Source organism: Hypanus sabinus, unplaced genomic scaffold, assembly GCF_030144855.1.
Source record: "Hypanus sabinus isolate sHypSab1 unplaced genomic scaffold, sHypSab1.hap1 scaffold_882, whole genome shotgun sequence".
In the NCBI taxonomy this organism is placed as follows: domain Eukaryota; kingdom Metazoa; phylum Chordata; class Chondrichthyes; order Myliobatiformes; family Dasyatidae; genus Hypanus; species Hypanus sabinus.
The window spans coordinates 89,353-106,045 of NW_026781735.1; positions in this window are offsets into that span (position 1 = coordinate 89,353).

Consider the following 16,693-nt stretch of genomic DNA (forward strand, 5'->3'; position numbering starts at 1 on the left):
ATGCCACCAGGTTCAGGAACAATTATCACCCCTCAACCATCAGGAAGGAGGTACAGGAGCCTCTGGACACACACCACCAGGTTCAGGAACAGTTATCACCCCTCAACCATCAGAAAGGAAGTACAGGAGCCTCAGGTCCCACACCACCAGGTTCAGGAATAGTTATTCCCCCTCAACCATCAGGAAGGAGGTACAGTGGCCTCAGGACTCACACGACCAGGTTCAGGAACAGTTATCACCCCTCAACCATCAGGAAGGAGGTACAGGAGCCTCAGGTCCCATACCACCAGGTTCAGGAACAGTTATTACCCCTCAACCATCAGGAAGGAGGTACAGGAGCCTCAGGACTCACACCACCAGGTTCAGGAACAGTGACCACCCCTCAACCATCAGGAAGGAGGTACAGGAACCTCAGGTCCAACACCACCAGGTTCAAGAACAGTTATCACCCCTCAACCATCAGGAAGGAAGTACAGGATCCTCAGGTCCCACACCACCAGGTTCAGGAACAGTTATTACCCCTCAACCATCAGGAAGGAGGTACAGGAGCCTCAGGACTCACACCACCAGGTTCAGGAACATGTATCACCCCTCAACCATCAGGAAGGAGGTACAGGAGCTTCAGGACCCACACCACCAGGTTCAGGAACAATTATCACCCCTCAACCATCAGGAAGGAGGTACAGGAGCCTCTGGACACACACCACCAGGTTCAGGAATAGTCACTACCACTCAACCATCAGGAAGGAGGAACAGGAGCCTCAGGTTCCACACCACCAGGGTCAGGAACAGTAACAACCCCTCATCCATCAGGAAGGAGGTACAGGAGCCTCAGGTCCCACACCACCAGGTTCAGGAACAGTTATCACCCCTCAACCATCAGGAAGGAAGTACAGGAGCCTCAGGTCCCACACCACCAGGTTCAGGAATAGTTATTCCCCCTCAACCATCAGGAAGGAGGTACAGTGGCCTCAGGACTCACACCACCAGGTTCAGGAACAGTTATCACCCCTCAACCATCAGGAGGGAGGTACAGGAGCCTCAGGTCCCATACCACCAGGTTCAGGAACAGTTATTACCCCTCAACCATCAGGAAGGAGGTACAGGAGCCTCAGGACTCACACCACCAGGTTCAGGAACAGTGACCACCCCTCAACCATCAGGAAGGAGGTACAGGAACCTCAGGCCCAACACCACCAGGTTCAGGAACAGTTATCACCCCTCAACCATCAGGAAGGAAGTACAGGATCCTCAGGTTCCACACCACCAGGTTCAGGAACAGTTATTACCCCTCAACGATCAGGAAGGAGGTACAGGAGCCTCAGGACCCACACCACCAGGTTCAGGAACAGTTATCAACCCTCAACCATCAGGAAGGAGGTACAGGAGCCTCAGGACCCACACCACCAGGGTCAGGAACAGTAACTACCCTTCGACCATCAGGAAGGAGGTACAGGAGCCTCAGGACTCACACGACCAGGTTCAGGTACATTTATCACCCCTCAACCATTGGGAAGGAGGTACAGGAGCCTCAGGTCCCATGCCACCAGGTTCAGGAACAATTATCACCCCTCAACCATCAGGAAGGAGGTACAGGAGCCTCTGGACACACACCACCAGGTTCAGGAATAGTCACTACCACTCAACCATCAGGAAGGAGGAACAGGAGCCTCAGGTCCCACACCACCAGGGTCAGGAACAGTAACAACCCCTCATCCATCAGGAAGGAGGTACAGGAGCCTCAGGTCCCACACCACCAGGTTCAGGAACAGTTATCACCCCTCAACCATCAGGAAGGAAGTACAGGAGCCTCAGGTCCCACACCACCAGGTTCAGGAATAATTATTCCACCTCAACCATCAGGAAGGAGGTACAGTGGCCTCAGGACTCACACCACCAGGTTCAGGAACAGTTATCACCCCTCAACCATCAGGAAGGAGGTACAGGAGCCTCAGGTCCCACACGACCAGGGTCAGGAACAGTAACTACCCTTCGACCATCAGGAAGAAGGTACAGGAGCCTAAGAACTCACACCACCAGGTTCAGGTACAGTTCTCACCCCTCAACCATTGGGAAGGAGGTACAGGAGCCTCAGGACCCACACCACCAGGTTCAGGAACAGTTATCACCCCTCAACCATCAGGAAGGAGGTAAAGGAGCCTCAGGTCCCATACCACCAGGTTCAGGAACAGTTATTACCCCTCAACCATCAGGAAAGAGGTACAGGAGCCTCAGGTCCCACACCACCAGGGTCAGGAACAGTAACTACCCTTCGACCATCAGGAAGGAGGTACAGGAGCCTCAGGACTCACACGACCAGATTCAGGTACATTTATCACCCCTCAACCATTGGGAAGGAGGTACAGGAGCCTCAGGTCCCATGCCACCAGGTTCAGGAACAATTATCACCCCTCAACCATCAGGAAGGAGGTACAGGAGCCTCTGGACACACACCACCAGGTTCAGGAACAGTTATCACCCCTCAACCATCAGAAAGGAAGTACAGGAGCCTCAGGTCCCACACCACCAGGTTCAGGAATAGTTATTCCCCCTCAACCATCAGGAAGGAGGTACAGTGGCCTCAGGACTCACACCACCAGGTTCAGGAACAGTTATCACCCCTCAACCATCAGGAAGGAGGTACAGGAGCCTCAGGTCCCATACCACCAGGTTCAGGAACAGTTATTACCCCTCAACCATCAGGAAGGAGGTACAGGAGCCTCAGGACTCACACCACCAGGTTCAGGAACAGTGACCACCCCTCAACCATCAGGAAGGAGGTACAGGAACCTCAGGTCCAACACCACCAGGTTCAGGAACAGTTATCACCCCTCAACCATCAGGAAGGAAGTACAGGATCCTCAGGTCCCACACCACCAGGTTCAGGAACAGTTATTACCCCTCAACCATCAGGAAGGAGGTACAGGAGCCTCAGGACTCACACCACCAGGTTCAGGAACATGTATCACCCCTCAACCATCAGGAAGGAGGTACAGGAGCTTCAGGACCCACACCACCAGGTTCAGGAACAATTATCACCCCTCAACCATCAGGAAGGAGGTACAGGAGCCTCTGGACACACACCACCAGGTTCAGGAATAGTCACTACCACTCAACCATCAGGAAGGAGGAACAGGAGCCTCAGGTTCCACACCACCAGGGTCAGGAACAGTAACAACCCCTCATCCATCAGGAAGGAGGTACAGGAGCCTCAGGTCCCACACCACCAGGTTCAGGAACAGTTATCACCCCTCAACCATCAGGAAGGAAGTACAGGAGCCTCAGGTCCCACACCACCAGGTTCAGGAATAGTTATTCCCCCTCAACCATCAGGAAGGAGGTACAGTGGCCTCAGGACTCACACCACCAGGTTCAGGAACAGTTATCACCCCTCAACCATCAGGAAGGAGGTACAGGAGCCTCAGGTCCCATACCACCAGGTTCAGGAACAGTTATTACCCCTCAACCATCAGGAAGGAGGTACAGGAGCCTCAGGACTCACACCACCAGGTTCAGGAACAGTGACCACCCCTCAACCATCAGGAAGGAGGTACAGGAACCTCAGGCCGAACACCACCAGGTTCAGGAACAGTTATCACCCCTCAACCATCAGGAAGGAAGTACAGGATCCTCAGGTTCCACACCACCAGGTTCAGGAACAGTTATTACCCCTCAACGATCAGGAAGGAGGTACAGGAGCCTCAGGACCCACACCACCAGGTTCAGGAACAGTTATCAACCCTCAACCATCAGGAAGGAGGTACAGGAGCCTCAGGACTCACACCACCAGGGTCAGGAACAGTAACTACCCTTCGACCATCAGGAAGGAGGTACAGGAGCCTCAGGACTCACACGACCAGGTTCAGGTACATTTATCACCCCTCAACCATTGGGAAGGAGGTACAGGAGCCTCAGGTCCCATGCCACCAGGTTCAGGAACAATTATCACCCCTCAACCATCAGGAAGGAGGTACAGGAGCCTCTGGACACACACCACCAGGTTCAGGAATAGTCACTACCACTCAACCATCAGGAAGGAGGAACAGGAGCCTCAGGTCCCACACCACCAGGGTCAGGAACAGTAACAACCCCTCATCCATCAGGAAGGAGGTACAGGAGCCTCAGGTCCCACACCACCAGGTTCAGGAACAGTTATCACACCTCAACCATCAGGAAGGAAGTACAGGAGCCTCAGGTCCCACACCACCAGGTTCAGGAATAATTATTCCACCTCAACCATCAGGAAGGAGGTACAGTGGCCTCAGGACTCACACCACCAGGTTCAGGAACAGTTATCACCCCTCAACCATCAGGAAGGAGGTACAGGAGCCTCAGGTCCCACACGACCAGGGTCAGGAACAGTAACTACCCTTCGACCATCAGGAAGAAGGTACAGGAGCCTAAGAACTCACACCACCAGGTTCAGGTACAGTTCTCACCCCTCAACCATTGGGAAGGAGGTACAGGAGCCTCAGGACCCACACCACCAGGTTCAGGAACAGTTATCACCCCTCAACCATCAGGAAGGAGGTAAAGGAGCCTCAGGTCCCATACCACCAGGTTCAGGAACAGTTATTACCCCTCAACCATCAGGAAAGAGGTACAGGAGCCTCAGGTCCCACACCACCAGGGTCAGGAACAGTAACTACCCTTCGACCGTCAGGAAGGAGGTACAGGAGCCTCAGGACTCACACGACCAGGTTCAGGTACATTTATCACCCCTCAACCATTGGGAAGGAGGTACAGGAGCCTCAGGTCCCATGCCACCAGGTTCAGGAACAATTATCACCCCTCAACCATCAGGAAGGAGGTACAGGAGCCTCTGGACACACACCACCAGGTTCAGGAACAGTTATCACCCCTCAACCATCAGAAAGGAAGTACAGGAGCCTCAGGTCCCACACCACCAGGTTCAGGAATAGTTATTCCCCCTCAACCATCAGGAAGGAGGTACAGTGGCCTCAGGACTCACACGACCAGGTTCAGGAACACTTATCACCCCTCAACCATCAGGAAGGAGGTACAGGAGCCTCAGGTCCCATACCACCAGGTTCAGGAACAGTTATTACCCCTCAACCATCAGGAAGGAGGTACAGGAGCCTCAGGACTCACACCACCAGGTTCAGGAACAGTGACCACCCCTCAACCATCAGGAAGGAGGTACAGGAACCTCAGGTCCAACACCACCAGGTTCAGGAACAGTTATCACCCCTCAACCATCAGGAAGGAAGTACAGGATCCTCAGGTCCCACACCACCAGGTTCAGGAACAGTTATTACCCCTCAACCATCAGGAAGGAGGTACAGGAGCCTCAGGACCCACACCACCAGGTTCAGGAACAGTTATCGCCCCTCAACCATCAGGAAGGAGGTACAGGAGCCTCGGAACCCACACCACCAGGTTCAGGAATAGTTATCACCCCTCAACCATCAGGAAGGAGGTACAGGAGCCTCTGGACACACACCACCAGGTTCAGGAATAGTCACTACCACTCAACCATCAGGAAGGAGGTACAGGAGCCTCAGGTCCCACACCACCAGGGTCAGGAACAGTAACAACCCCTCATCCATCAGGAAGGAGGTACAGGAGCCTCAGGTCCCACACCAAAAGGTTCAGGAACAGTTATCACCCCTCAACCATCAGGAAGGAAGTACAGGATCCTCAGGTTCCACACCACCAGGTTCAGGAACAGTTATTACCCCTCAACGATCAGGAAGGAGGTACAAGAGCCTCAGGACCCACACCACCAGGTTCAGGAACAGTTATCAACCCTCAACCATCAGGAAGGAGGTACAGGAGCCTCAGGACCCACACCACCAGGGTCAGGAACAGTAACTACCCTTCGACCATCAGGAAGGAGGTACAGGAGCCTCAGGACTCACACGACCAGGTTCAGGTACATTTATCACCCCTCAACCATTGGGAAGGAGGTACAGGAGCCTCAGGTCCCATGCCACCAGGTTCAGGAACAATTATCACCCCTCAACCATCAGGAAGGAGGTACAGGAGCCTCTGGACACACACCACCAGGTTCAGGAATAGTCACTACCACTCAACCATCAGGAAGGAGGAACAGGAGCCTCAGGTCCCACACCACCAGGGTCAGGAACAGTAACAACCCCTCATCCATCAGGAAGGAGGTACAGGAGCCTCAGGTCCCACACCACCAGGTTCAGGAACAGTTATCACCCCTCAACCATCAGGAAGGAAGTACAGGAGCCTCAGGTCCCACACCACCAGGTTCAGGAATAATTATTCCACCTCAACCATCAGGAAGGAGGTACAGTGGCCTCAGGACTCACACCACCAGGTTCAGGAACAGTTATCACCCCTCAACCATCAGGAAGGAGGTACAGGAGCCTCAGGTCCCACACGACCAGGGTCAGGAACAGTAACTACCCTTCGACCATCAAGAAGAAGGTACAGGAGCCTAAGAACTCACACCACCAGGTTCAGGTACAGTTCTCACCCCTCAACCATTGGGAAGGAGGTACAGGAGCCTCAGGACCCACACCACCAGGTTCAGGAACAGTTATCACCCCTCAACCATCAGGAAGGAGGTACAGGAGCCTCAGGTCCCATACCACCAGGTTCAGGAACAGTTATTACCCCTCAACCATCAGGAAAGAGGTACAGGAGCCTCAAGTCCCACACCACCAAGGTCAGGAACAGTAACTACCCTTCGACCGTCAGGAAGGAGGTACAGGAGCCTCAGGACTCACACGACCAGGTTCAGGTACATTTATCACCCCTCAACCATTGGGAAGGAGGTACAGGAGCCTCAGGTCCCATGCCACCAGGTTCAGGAACAATTATCACCCCTCAACCATCAGGAAGGAGGTACAGGAGCCTCTGGACACACACCACCAGGTTCAGGAACAGTTATCACCCCTCAACCATCAGAAAGGAAGTACAGGAGCCTCAGGTCCCACACCACCAGGTTCAGGAATAGTTATTCCCCCTCAACCATCAGGAAGGAGGTACAGTGGCCTCAGGACTCACACGACCAGGTTCAGGAACAGTTATCACCCCTCAACCATCAGGAAGGAGGTACAGGAGCCTCAGGTCCCATACCACCAGGTTCAGGAACAGTTATTACCCCTCAACCATCAGGAAGGAGGTACAGGAGCCTCAGGACTCACACCACCAGGTTCAGGAACAGTGACCACCCCTCAACCATCAGGAAGGAGGTACAGGAACCTCAGGTCCAACACCACCAGGTTCAGGAACAGTTATCACCCCTCAACCATCAGGAAGGAAGTACAGGATCCTCAGGTCCCACACCACCAGGTTCAGGAACAGTTATTACCCCTCAACCATCAGGAAGGAGGTACAGGAGCCTCAGGACCCACACCACCAGGTTCAGGAACAGTTATCGCCCCTCAACCATCAGGAAGGAGGTACAGGAGCCTCGGAACCCACACCACCAGGTTCAGGAATAGTTATCACCCCTCAACCATCAGGAAGGAGGTACAGGAGCCTCTGGACACACACCACCAGGTTCAGGAATAGTCACTACCACTCAACCATCAGGAAGGAGGTACAGGAGCCTCAGGTCCCACACCACCAGGGTCAGGAACAGTAACAACCCCTCATCCATCAGGAAGGAGGTACAGGAGCCTCAGGTCCCACACCAAAAGGTTCAGGAACAGTTATCACCCCTCAACCATCAGGAAGGAAGTACAGGAGCCTCAGGTCCCACACCACCAGGTTCAGGAATAGTTATTCCACCTCAACCATCAGGAAGGAGGTACAGTGGCCTCAGGACTCACACCACCAGGTTCAGGAACAGTTATCACCCCTCCTCCATCAGGAAGGAGGTACAGGAGCCTCAGGTCCCACACGTCCAGGGTCAGGAACAGTAACTACCCTTCGACCATCAGGAAGAAGGTACAGGAGCCTAAGAACTCACACCACCAGGTTCAGGTACAGTTCTCACCCCTCAACCATAGGGAAGGAGGTACAGGAGCCTCAGGACCCACACCACCAGGTTCAGGAACAGTTATCACCCCTCAACCATCAGGAAGGAGGTACAGGAGCCTCAGGTCCCATACCACCAGGTTCAGGAACAGTTATTACCCCTCAACAAATCAGGAAAGAGGTACAGGAGCCTCAGGTCCCACACCACCAGGGTCAGGAACAGTAACTACCCTTCGACCGTCAGGAAGGAGGTACAGGAGCCTCAGGACTCACACGACCAGGTTCAGGTACATTTATCACCCCTCAACCATTGGGAAGGAGGTACAGGAGCCTCAGGTCCCATGCCACCAGGTTCAGGAACAATTATCACCCCTCAACCATCAGGAAGGAGGTACAGGAGCCTCTGGACACACACCACCAGGTTCAGGAACAGTTATCACCCCTCAACCATCAGAAAGGAAGTACAGGAGCCTCAGGTCCCACACCACCAGGGTCAGGAACAGTAACTACCCTTCGACCGTCAGGAAGGAGGTACAGGAGCCTCAGGACTCACTCGACCAGGTTCAGGTACATTTATCACCCCTCAACCATTGGGAAGGAGGTACAGGAGCCTCAGGTCCCATGCCACCAGGTTCAGGAACAATTATCACCACTCAACCATCAGGAAGGAGGTACAGGAGCCTCTGGACACACACCACCAGGTTCAGGAACAGTTATCACCCCTCAACCATCAGGAAGGAAGTACAGGAGCCTCAGGTCCCACACCACCAGGTTCAGGAATAGTTATTCCCCCTCAACCATCAGGAAGGAGGTACAGTGGCCTCAGGACTCACACCACCAGGTTCAGGAACAGTTATCACCCCTCAACCATCTGGAAGGAGGTACAGGAGCCTCAGGTCCCATACCACCAGGTTCAGGAACAGTTATTACCCCTCAACCATCAGGAAGGAGGTACAGGAGCCTCAGGACTCACACCACCAGGTTCAGGAACAGTGACCACCCCTCAACCATCAGGAAGGAGGTACAGGAACCTCAGGTCCAACACCACCAGGTTCAGGAACAGTTATCATCCCTCAACCATCAGGAAGGAAGTACAGGATCCTCAGGTTCCACACCACCAGGTTCAGGAACAGTTATTACCCCTCAACGATCAGGAAGGAGGTACAGGAGCCTCAGGACCCACACCACCAGGTTCAGGAAGAGTTATCAACCCTCAACCATCAGGAAGGAGGTACAGGAGCCTCAGGACCCACACCACCAGGGTCAGGAACAGTAACTACCCTTCGACCATCAGGAAGGAGGTACAGGAGCCTCAGGACTCACACGACCAGGTTCAGGTACATTTATCACCCCTCAACCATTGGGAAGGAGGTACAGGAGCCTCAGGTCCCATGCCACCAGGTTCAGGAACAATTATCACCCCTCAACCATCAGGAAGGAGGTACAGGAGCCTCTGGACACACACCACCAGGTTCAGGAATAGTCACTACCACTCAACCATCAGGAAGGAGGAACAGGAGCCTCAGGTCCCACACCACCAGGGTCAGGAACAGTAACAACCCCTCATCCATCAGGAAGGAGGTACAGGAGCCTCAGGTCCCACACCACCAGGTTCAGGAACAGTTATCACCCCTCAACCATCAGGAAGGAAGTACAGGAGCCTCAGGTCCCACACCACCAGGTTCAGGAATAATTATTCCACCTCAACCATCAGGAAGGAGGTACAGTGGCCTCAGGACTCACACCACCAGGTTCAGGAACAGTTATCACCCCTCAACCATCAGGAAGGAGGTACAGGAGCCTCAGGTCCCACACAACCAGGGTCAGGAACAGTAACTACCCTTCGACCATCAGGAAGAAGGTACAGGAGCCTAAGAACTCACACCACCAGGTTCAGGTACAGTTCTCACCCCTCAACCATTGGGAAGGAGGTACAGGAGCCTCAGGACCCACACCACCAGGTTCAGGAACAGTTATCACCCCTCAACCATCAGGAAGGAGGTACAGGAGCCTCAGGTCCCATACCACCAGGTTCAGGAACAGTTATTACCCCTCAACCATCAGGAAAGAGGTACAGGAGCCTCAGGTCCCACACCACCAGGGTCAGGAGCAGTAACTACCCTTCGACCGTCAGGAAGGAGGTACAGGAGCCTCAGGACTCACACGACCAGGTTCAGGTACATTTATCACCCCTCAACCATTGGGAAGGAGGTACAGGAGCCTCAGGTCCCATGCCACCAGGTTCAGGAACAATTATCACCCCTCAACCATCAGGAAGGAGGTACAGGAGCCTCTGGACACACACCACCAGGTTCAGGAACAGTTATCACCCCTCAACCATCAGAAAGGAAGTACAGGAGCCTCAGGTCCCACACCACCAGGTTCAGGAATAGTTATTCCCCCTCAACCATCAGGAAGGAGGTACAGTGGCCTCAGGACTCACACGACCAGGTTCAGGAACAGTTATCACCCCTCAACCATCAGGAAGGAGGTACAGGAGCCTCAGGTCCCATACCACCAGGTTCAGGAACAGTTATTACCCCTCAACCATCAGGAAGGAGGTACAGGAGCCTCAGGACTCACACCACCAGGTTCAGGAACAGTGACCACCCCTCAACCATCAGGAAGGAGGTACAGGAGCCTCTGGACACACACCACCAGGGTCAGGAACAGTAACTACCCTTCGACCATCAGGAAGGAGGTAGAGGAGCCTCAGGACCCACACCACCAGGTTCAGGAACAGTTCTCACCCCTCAACCATTGGGAAGGAGGTACAGGAGCCTCAGGACCCACACCACCAGGGTCAGGAACAGTAACTACCCTTCGACCATCAGGAAGGAGGTACAGGAGCCTCAGGACTCACACGACCAGGTTCAGGTACATTTATCACCCCTCAACCATTGGGAAGGAGGTACAGGAGCCTCAGGTCCCATGCCACCAGGTTCAGGAACAATTATCACCCCTCAACCATCAGGAAGGAGGTACAGGAGCCTCTGGACACACACCACCAGGTTCAGGAATAGTCACTACCACTCAACCATCAGGAAGGAGGAACAGGAGCCTCAGGTCCCACACCACCAGGTTCAGGAATAGTTATTCCCCCTCAACCATCAGGAAGGAGGTACAGTGGCCTCAGGACTCACACGACCAGGTTCAGGAACAGTTATCACCCCTCAACCATCAGGAAGGAGGTACAGGAGCCTCAGGTCCCATACCACCAGGTTCAGGAACAGTTATTACCCCTCAACCATCAGGAAGGAGGTACAGGAGCCTCAGGACTCACACCACCAGGTTCAGGAACAGTGACCACCCCTCAACCATCAGGAAGGAGGTACAGGAGCCTCTGGACACACACCACCAGGTTCAGGAACAGTTATCACCCCTCAACCATCAGGAAGGAAGTACAGGATCATCTGGTCCCACACCACCAGGTTCAGGAACAGTTATTACCCCTCAACCATCAGGAAGGAGGTACAGGAGCCTCAGGACCCACACCACCAGGTTCAGGAACAGTTATTACCCCTCAACCATCAGGAAGGAGGTACAGGAGCCTCAGGACTCACACCACCAGGTTCAGGAACAGTGACCACCCCTCAACCATCAGGAAGGAGGTACAGGAACCTCAGGTCCAACACCACCAGGTTCAGGAACAGTTATCATCCCTCAACCATCAGGAAGGAAGTACAGGATCCTCAGGTTCCACACCACCAGGTTCAGGAACAGTTATTACCCCTCAACGATCAGGAAGGAGGTACAGGAGCCTCAGGACCCACACCACCAGGTTCAGGAAGAGTTATCAACCCTCAACCATCAGGAAGGAGGTACAGGAGCCTCAGGACCCACACCACCAGGGTCAGGAACAGTAACTACCCTTCGACCATCAGGAAGGAGGTACAGGAGCCTCAGGACTCACACGACCAGGTTCAGGTACATTTATCACCCCTCAACCATTGGGAAGGAGGTACAGGAGCCTCAGGTCCCATGCCACCAGGTTCAGGAACAATTATCACCCCTCAACCATCAGGAAGGAGGTACAGGAGCCTCTGGACACACACCACCAGGTTCAGGAATAGTCACTACCACTCAACCATCAGGAAGGAGGAACAGGAGCCTCAGGTCCCACACCACCAGGGTCAGGAACAGTAACAACCCCTCATCCATCAGGAAGGAGGTACAGGAGCCTCAGGTCCCACACCACCAGGTTCAGGAACAGTTATCACCCCTCAACCATCAGGAAGGAAGTACAGGAGCCTCAGGTCCCACACCACCAGGTTCAGGAATAATTATTCCACCTCAACCATCAGGAAGGAGGTACAGTGGCCTCAGGACTCACACCACCAGGTTCAGGAACAGTTATCACCCCTCAACCATCAGGAAGGAGGTACAGGAGCCTCAGGTCCCACACGACCAGGGTCAGGAACAGTAACTACCCTTCGACCATCAGGAAGAAGGTACAGGAGCCTAAGAACTCACACCACCAGGTTCAGGTACAGTTCTCACCCCTCAACCATTGGGAAGGAGGTACAGGAGCCTCAGGACCCACACCACCAGGTTCAGGAACAGTTATCACCCCTCAACCATCAGGAAGGAGGTACAGGAGCCTCAGGTCCCATACCACCAGGTTCAGGAACAGTTATTACCACGCAACCATCAGGAAAGAGGTACAGGAGCCTCAGGTCCCACACCACCAGGGTCAGGAGCAGTAACTACCCTTCGACCGTCAGGAAGGAGGTACAGGAGCCTCAGGACTCACACGACCAGGTTCAGGTACATTTATCACCCCTCAACCATTGGGAAGGAGGTACAGGAGCCTCAGGTCCCATGCCACCAGGTTCAGGAACAATTATCACCCCTCAACCATCAGGAAGGAGGTACAGGAGCCTCTGGACACACACCACCAGGTTCAGGAACAGTTATCACCCCTCAACCATCAGAAAGGAAGTACAGGAGCCTCAGGTCCCACACCACCAGGTTCAGGAATAGTTATTCCCCCTCAACCATCAGGAAGGAGGTACAGTGGCCTCAGGACTCACACGACCAGGTTCAGGAACAGTTATCACCCCTCAACCATCAGGAAGGAGGTACAGGAGCCTCAGGTCCCATACCACCAGGTTCAGGAACAGTTATTACCCCTCAACCATCAGGAAGGAGGTACAGGAGCCTCAGGACTCACACCACCAGGTTCAGGAACAGTGACCACCCCTCAACCATCAGGAAGGAGGTACAGGAGCCTCTGGACACACACCACCAGGGTCAGGAACAGTAACTACCCTTCGACCATCAGGAAGGAGGTACAGGAGCCTCAGGACCCACACCACCAGGTTCAGGAACAGTTATCAACCCTCAACCATCAGGAAGGAGGTACAGGAGCCTCAGGACCCACACCACCAGGGTCAGGAACAGTAACTACCCTTCGACCATCAGGAAGGAGGTACAGGAGCCTCAGGACTCACACGACCAGGTTCAGGTACATTTATCACCCCTCAACCATTGGGAAGGAGGTACAGGAGCCAGAGGTCCCATGCCACCAGGTTCAGGAACAATTATCACCCCTCAACCATCAGGAAGGAGGTACAGGAGCCTCTGGACACACACCACCAGGTTCAGGAATAGTCACTACCACTCAACCATCAGGAAGGAGGAACAGGAGCCTCAGGTCCCACACCACCAGGTTCAGGAATAGTTATTCCCCCTCAACCATCAGGAAGGAGGTACAGTGGCCTCAGGACTCACACGACCAGGTTCAGGAACAGTTATCACCCCTCAACCATCAGGAAGGAGGTACAGGAGCCTCAGGTCCCATACCACCAGGTTCAGGAACAGTTATTACCCCTCAACCATCAGGAAGGAGGTACAGGAGCCTCAGGACTCACACCACCAGGTTCAGGAACAGTGACCACCCCTCAACCATCAGGAAGGAGGTACAGGAGCCTCTGGACACACACCACCAGGTTCAGGAACAGTTATCACCCCTCAACCATCAGGAAGGAAGTACAGGATCATCAGGTCCCACACCACCAGGTTCAGGAACAGTTATTACCCCTCAACCATCAGGAAGGAGGTACAGGAGCCTCAGGACCCACACCACCAGGTTCAGGAACAGTTATCGCCCCTCAACCATCAGGAAGGAGGTACAGGAGCCTCGGAACCCACACCACCAGGTTCAGGAATAGTTATCACCCCTCAACCATCAGGAAGGAGGTACAGGAGCCTCTGGACACACACCACCAGGTTCAGGAATAGTCACTACCACTCAACCATCAGGAAGGAGGTACAGGAGCCTCAGGTCCCACACCACCAGGGTCAGGAACAGTAACAACCCCTCATCCATCAGGAAGGAGGTACAGGAGCCTCAGGGCCCACACCACCAGGTTCAGGAACTGATATCACCCCTCAACCATCAGGAAGGAAGTACAGGAGCCTCAGGTCCCACACCATCAGGTTCAGGAATAGTTATTCCCCCTCAACCATCAGGAAGGAGGTACAGGAGCCTCAGGACTCACACCACCAGGTTCAGGAACAGTTATCACCCCTCAACCATCAGGAAGGAGGTACAGGAGCCCTCAGGACTCGCACCACCAGGTTCAGGAACAGTTACTACCCCTCAACCATCAGGAAAGAGGTACAGGAGCCTCAGGACTCGCACCACCAGGTTCAGGAACAGTTACTACCCCTCAACCATCAGGAAGGAGGTACAGGAGCCTCAAGTCACACACCACCAGGTTCAGGAACAGTTACTACCCCTCAACCATCAGGAAGGAGGTACAGGAGCCTCAGGACTCGCACCACCAAGTTCAGGAATAGTTACTACCCCTCAACCATCAGGAAGGAGGTACAGGAGCCTCAGGACTCACACCACCAGGTTCAGGAACAGTTATCACCCCTCAACCATCAGGAAGGAGGTACAGGAGCCTCAGGACTCACACCACCAGGTTCAGGAACAGTTATCACCCCTCAACCATAAGGAAGGAGGTAGCGGAGAGTCAGGTCCCACACCACCAGGTTCAGGAATAGTTATTCCCCCTCAACCATCAGGAAGGAGGTACAGTGGCCTCAGGACTCACACCACCAGGTTCAGGAACAGTTATCACCCCTCAACCATCAGGAAGGAGGTACAGGAGCCTCAGGTCCCATACCACCAGGTTCAGGAACAGTTATTACCCCTCAACCATCAGGAAGGAGGTACAGGAGCCTCAAGTCCCACACCACCAGGTTCAGGAACAGTTACTGCCCCTCAACCATCAGGAAGGAGGTACAGGAGCCTCAGGACTCGCACCACCAAGTTCAGGAATAGTTACTACCCCTCAACCATCAGGAAGGAGGTACAGGAGCCTCAGGACTCACACCACCAGGTTCAGGAACAGTTATCACCCCTCAACCATCAGGAAGGAGGTACAGGAGCCTCAGGACACACCACCAGGTTCAGGAACAGTTATCACCCCTCAACCATAAGGAAGGAGGTAGCGGAGCCTCAAGTCCCACACCACCAGGTTCAGGAATAGTTATTCCCCCTCAACCATCAGGAAGGAGGTACAGGAGCCTCTGGACACACACCACCAGGTTCAGGAATAGTCACTACCACTCAACCATCAGGAAGGAGGAACAGGAGCCTCAGGTCCCACACCACCAGGGTCAGGAACAGTAACAACCCCTCATCCATCAGGAAGGAGGTACAGGAGCCTCAGGTCCCACACCACCAGGTTCAGGAACAGTTATCACCCCTCAACCATCAGGAAGGAAGTACAGGAGCCTCAGGTCCCACACCATCAGGTTCAGGAATAGTTATTCCCCCTCAACCATCAGGAAGGAGGTACAGGAGCCTCAGGACTCGCACCAGCAGGTTCAGGAATAGTTACTACCCCTCAACCATCAGGTAGAAGGTACAGGAGCCTCAGGACTCGCACCACCAGGTTCAGGAACAGTTACTACCCCTCAACCATCAGGAAAGAGGTACAGGAGCCTCAGGACTCGCACCACCAGGTTCAGGAACAGTTACTACCCCTCAACCATCAGGAAGGAGGTACAGGAGCCTCAAGTCCCACACCACCAGGTTCAGGAACAGTTACTACCCCTCAACCATCAGGAAGGAGGTACAGGAGCCTCAGGACTCGCACAACCATGTTCAGGAATAGTTACTACCCCTCAACCATCAGGAAGGAGGTACAGGAGCCTCAGGACTCACACCACCAGGTTCAGGAACAGTTATCACCCCTCAACCATCAGGAAGGAGGTACAGGAGCCTCAGGACACACCACCAGGTTCAGGAACAGTTATCACCCCTCAACCATAAGGAAGGAGGTAGCGGAGCCTCAGGTCCCACACCACCAGGTTCAGGAATAGTTATTCCCCCTCAACCATCACGAAGGAGGTACAGTGGCCTCAGGACTCATACCACCAGGTTCAAGAACAGTTATCACCCCTCAACCATCAGGAAGGAGGTACAGGAGCCTCAGGTCCCATACCACCAGGTTCAGGAACAGTTATTACCCTTCAACCATCAGGAAGGAGGTACAGGAGCCTCAGGACTCACACCACCAGGTTCAGGAACGGTTATCACCCCTCAACCATCAGGAAGGAGGTACAGTGGCCTCAGGACTCATACCACCAGGTTCAAGAACAGTTATCACCCCTCAACCATCAGGAAGGAGGTACAGGAGCCTCAGGTCCCATACCACCAGGTTCAGGAACAGTTATTACCCTTCAACCATCAGGAAGGAGGTACAGGAGCCTCAGGACTCACACCACCAGGTTCAGGAACGGTTATCACCCCTCA